Source organism: Mixophyes fleayi, chromosome 3, assembly GCF_038048845.1.
Source record: "Mixophyes fleayi isolate aMixFle1 chromosome 3, aMixFle1.hap1, whole genome shotgun sequence".
Lineage (NCBI taxonomy): Eukaryota > Metazoa > Chordata > Amphibia > Anura > Limnodynastidae > Mixophyes > Mixophyes fleayi.
In genome coordinates this window covers 108,255,115-108,261,114 of record NC_134404.1, presented here as the reverse complement: position 1 = coordinate 108,261,114, position 6,000 = coordinate 108,255,115, and positions in this window count along the sequence as shown.

The window sequence follows — 6,000 nt, the reverse complement described above, 5'->3', positions numbered from 1 at the left end:
AGCCTATTCTGACAGCAGAAATATATGTACATTATTTAAATAATGAGAGTACATTAAAATATATCAGAGGCCAACATTTTATATACTGCAGACATAAGGGCTTATACTGTGTACTGCTGGCCTAAGGGGCTACATACTGTGTATACTGCTTCAGCCATACTATATATTCCTTTTTCTTAAACTTATTTTTTTTCTTTTATCGTTATTTTGAGAACAAAAATAACAGATGTGCAGAATCAAAAGAACAAAATGAACAAAATCTGGAATCCCTGGGGCTTCCCAGATTTGATCACTTAGCGTTGTATTTATGTTTTTATTTCTTTTTAGTTTTCTATTTGGACCAGGTCAGATCAAGAAAGAAGAAAAGAAGATTGCTTAATTTGTTTAATAAGTGATCAATTTGGGTTTTGAGGAGACTTTTTTCAATTAACCTGTTTAGAAAAATGTGCTTTTATTTTATTTTTGGTTTATTGGTGAGGGGTTTTAGCCACCTCGGTGGTCCCAGTATAATAGACAGAGATGCCTAATTTGTCACTTTGCCATACATAGGGCTAAAGTGAGCAGTATTTTAGGATAAAAACTGGAGAACTTATTCAATTGAAAGGGGTGATAATAGAAGAATAGGACGTTTGACTTCGATGTGACATTTACCACAGTGCACCTCCTAAATATTTTTCCAGAGAACAGGTGTGCACCTATATGTGTGATTGTTGGACTATCGAGGTACACCGGCACAAACCAAGGTGTTTTTGTAAGTAGTCTTCAGACTGTTGATGCAAATAATTAATGCTTTCAAGAGGAAAGTATTTTCTTTCATTCTAAACACAACATATTTCCAGCTAGCTACACAAAAACTTAATAGCTTAAAATTTTAAACTGAAACATAGGAGGTATTTATTTCTCTAGGGATCATAATCTTCAAGCATTACTTATTTAAATTCCTTTACTTGGATAGTCCATTTAGTTGTTCGTTAGCCAGGGGAGGACAGACAAAGCAAGGGTATTAAAAAAAAAAAATATTGTATATGTTTATGACTCTATAGTCATTCCATTCTGATTTATATAAGTCAGAATAGAATGTCTCAGTTTACATTCTGAATACAGGTGATGTACTGTATCTATTACCTCTTAGTCAATGAGATATCAATGTGTTTGCTATGTTATCCCAGGTTTAAAACCTTTGCATTATTCAGAGAAAGGCTTTATTTGTGTTTATTTTGGACTCTTAATGGCATTTTTATCTTCTAAAGACTTAATATCCTGTTTTTGTTCTAAACTTTTTCCAATGGTAATAGATGGCTTCTAATAAGTGCCATACGCGCAAGAAAGATATTACTGGCACTAGTTTATTGAGAAAGAAAACTCTAAAGAGAACTCTTGAATGTGATCTTTAATTTGTATTTAATCTTTGATAATTGACAGTTTTTTACTGAGTTTTCAGCATATTATTGTCCTTTACTCAAATAGATTGAAAACCAGCTAAAACTAAACTTTGATAACACCAAACTTGTGAAAGGAATTTAGAAAAATGAACATCAAGCATTCAGTAAAAACTGAGGAAACTGTATTCTAACGTTGAATAAGTGTTAAGGGTAGAAGAAAAGTAAGGATAATGTTTTTACTTGAAGATTCTTTTGCCTTCATACATTGAAAGTGTCCTCATGCTGATCGCTGGTCTTCATGGCCCCATCTGCTGAGACAACAGCTCACTCCTCTCCTTTGGATAGTGTGAAGAATTTTCTAACTTTTGAGTTAGATTCATGTATATAAGAACTTGTAGAAAGGCACATCTGTATGGAGAATCATCAGGTACGTGTATTTTAAAACAAGACTACATTCAATGCCAGAATGATACCAAAGCTAGGATTATTATTACTTGTAGACATTGTACAAACAGCTGCAGTGCCATACTTGAAAAGATTGTAATGCAATGGTGTTTCTTTAAGTTAGATTTTCTGGCTTTTTTCAGTAGCCACTTAAGATATTTTGTTGAATTTACCCATCATATGTCAGAGGGAGACGTTAGGCGTTTGTGATATTTACTGCGATAGGCTAAATCAATGCTTATAGAAACATGTGGAAACAACTTCTTTAATCTATAATAAACATATGGGGGTATATTTACTAAACTGCGGGTTTGAAAAAGTGGGGATGTTGCCTATAGCAACCAATCGGATTCTAGCTTTATTTATCTATCTTCATTTATTTAGAACTTTCTACAAAATGACAGCTAGGATCTGATTGGTTGCTATAGGCAACACCCCCACTTTTTCAAACCCGCAGCTTAGTAAATCTAGCCCATTGTGTTATATTATCTTCTGACTAAAGAACACCCTGAACTCTTTTATATTGCATTTGAGAGTTTGATTATTCATCTCTACAACTTGATCTTGTAAAATATGGAAGTGCCTGTTAGCATAGTTCAATTTACTCTCTTTATCATCTGCAACCTCCTTTGAGTCTGTCACTCTATTGGCAAATTCCTCCTACGCTTGGCCCACTTTGGCAAGTCCCCCTTCAACTCCAAGCTTGTTTTATTTCAGTAGACATTTATGAACACAGTCTGGATAAATTATCTAACATGATAATATAAGAGCTGTCTGGCTGTTTAACCGAGGAAATCTGTAGTGACTCCACACTCTACGGCCCTGTAGTAAGTAGATTGGCAATCTGCACCTCTAAATATATAACAGGTGTGTTTCTAATGCTGCCTCTAACATGATTAGAGGATACTAGTTCCTGTTAGATTTGCATTGCAAACCTTGGATGCAAAAGAGATGTATATGTAGGTACAGAAGTTTGTCAGGCTGAAAGAACAGGTGTTTTATGCTCAATGACTGGGCACTTTGGTCTTCATTGTGTTCATCAGAAACACAAGAGATGCAGTTTGACAATGTAAATAGTAAATGTAAAAGTCACATTGCAATATCTATACACAATATAATAATGTAATGAAGTGTCATATACACAAGAGAGAATAGCGTATTGACAGTATTATTAAAAAATATGTAAGTAACATTTACTATATAAAATACAATTAAATACAAACTACTAATTAAATGAAATGAAAGGAATTTAAATACAAACATCAGTTATGTATCCCTTTAAAAATTTCTCCTGCCACAGTGCAAATGGAAAAGTCAACTAAGCAGTAGATAGCTGCAACTTCACATAATATAGCAGCCACAAGAATGAATAAAGTAGTATCACCTAGAGAGGTAAATCCACAATCAGCCAATCAGAAGTGGCTAGCTACTGCTGCCGTTCATCATCATCATCATCATTGCTTCTTGTTTCACTAATTAGATGTGCTTATAACATGGGTAAGGAACAGAGCTGGCATTTCAGAAAACAAGGAAACAGGCATACTCCGTATAAAATTGGCATGAGAAATACAATTTTATATGCTGCTGGCATTGGGGTAATACAGTCATGGCCAAAAGTTTTGAAAATGACACAAGTATTTGTTTTCACAAAGTTTGCTGCTTCAGTGTTTTTAGACCTTTTTGTCAGATGTTACTATGGTATGCTGAGGTATAATTACAAGCATTTCATAAGTGTCAAAAGCTTTTATTGACAATTACAATAAGTTTATGCATGAGTCAATATTTGCATTGTTGACCCTTCTTTTTGAAGACCTCTACAATTCGCCCTGGCATGCTGTCAATCAACTTCTGGGCCACATACTGACTGTTAGCTTCTTAATGGGATTAAGGTCTGGGGATTTTCCTGGCCATGAACCCAAAATTTCGATGTTTTCATCACCGATCCACTTAGTTATCACTTTTGCCTTATGGCAAGGTGCTCCATCATGCTGGAAAAGACATTGTTCATCACCAAACTGTTTTTGGATGGGTGGAAGAACTTGATCTTGGAGGATGTTTTGGTACCATTCTTTATTCATGGCTGTGTTCTTAGACAAAATTGTGAGTGAGCCCATTGCCTTGGCTGAGAAGCAACCTCATACATGAATGGTCTCAGGATGCTTTACTGTTGGTATGACACAGGACTGATGGTAGCGCTCACTTTACCTTCTCCGCACAAGCGTCTTTTCAGATGCCCCAGCAATCTGAAGGAGGATTCATCAGAGAAAATTACTTTACCCCAGTCCTCAGCAGAGCAATCCCTGTACCTTTTGCAGAATAGCAGTATGTACCTGATGTTTTTCCTGGAATGAAGTGACTTCTTTGCTGGCCTTCCTGACACCAGGCCATCCTCCAAAAGTCTTCACCTCACTGGGTGTGCAGATGCACTCACACCTGCCTGCTGCCATTCCTGAGCAAGCTCTGCACTGGTGGTGCCCCGATCCAGCAGCTGAATCAACATTAGGAAATGGTCGTAGTGCTTGCTGGATGTTCTTGGGTGCCCTGAAGCCTTCTTCACAACTATTGAACCTCTCTCCTTGAAGTTCTTGATGATCCAATAAATCGTTGATTGAGGTGTAATCTTACTAGCAGCAATATCCTTGCCTGTGAAACCCTTTTTGTGCAAAGCAATGATCATTGCACGTGTTTCCTTGCAGATAATCATGGTTAACAGAGCAAGAACAATGATTTCAAGCACCACCCTTCTTTTACAGCTTCCAGTTTCCAGCTTTTTTGGGATAAAGCTCACTGTCATAGCAAAGAGGTACTTTGAAATTAATTGCAATACATTTGATCACTCTTAATGACATTCTGGAGTATATGCAATTTGCCATCATAAAAACTGAGGCAGCAGACTTTGTTAAAAATAATATTTGTGTCATTCTCAAAACTTTTGGCCATGACTGTAATGTTTATACTAAAATTGAGAAACTTTCTATATAGTGTACAAGGCATTTTTCTAAGACTGGGAGGGACAGGCTATTGCTCTGGACCCAAACAGGGTTGCTTGTGGTGTAGAAAATTTTGATTATTATTTTATTCATGGGGGTGAAAGCTTCTCCCATACCATATGTCTCTTCCCATTCTCTGCCCCCAATGCCTCATACTGCAAATGAAATACAGCACCCAGATCAATAGAGTGGTACTCTGCAGATGTGTATGCATACATACAGCTCCTTGTCTAGAAAAATGCCCCTAACCCAGTAATACACATTGTCAACCAAACCCCAATTATTATACAATGGTGTTTCCCTAATAACACACATTATCTTAGAGTATTCATTCAGGGAACTCTGCAGCTACTTCCATAAATATTGCTCTTCTGGGCAATTAAGATCCAAAGTTGTTTATTGTTTCTTGAAGGGCTTCCTTGATTTTTTAGGACACTTTCAAATGAGATTACCATTGCACTCCATTTAGTGTTCAACTTATTAATAACAGTAGCTAGAGATGAGCATTCAAGATGGGATGTAATAAAAATAATAAAAGCACCACATTGGCTTCAGGCCCTGGACATTTACCAGGGACTACCTGACAAATTTTAGCCCAGGTGGGAGAGACTCTGGTCAGAAGCCTATTAGGAACATTTTAAAGGAAGAAAATGCAGGTAGTCCAGTGACCAAGCCCTAGATGCCCTTCAGCCCAGCCAGCCTCTGACAATTGTCCTCCCCTAATGCTCGTAATACTGCCAAGACTGTTGGATACTGCATCAGTAGGAACATGTCATTAAAATAGAGGACTTTCATAATTCTTATCTTCCGGGAGCATACTGTAATTATGTCATCATACAATCCTTCTAAAAGATAAGTGATTATGGCTTCTACTGCAATACCTCCTCTCTGCTCTGTTCGCATTGAATGTCGGGCGTGACGTCATCACGCCCAACGTTCAGTGAGCAGGGCTGCCAAGAAGAATTCAGGGCCCGGGTACAACAAATTCATGGGGCCCCCCTCATATTCAAGTAAGCCCCAAAATTTTTTTGCGCCGCCTTACGGCGCCGCAAGACAATTTATGTGTATGGTCATACATTCAGGGGCGTGGCTAGCCAAACGGCGGTGCAAAAATTTTGGGAGGTGTGGTCATGCATTTGGGGCCGTGGCAAACGTGCCATTGGGGCGTGGCTAACATAAAAACC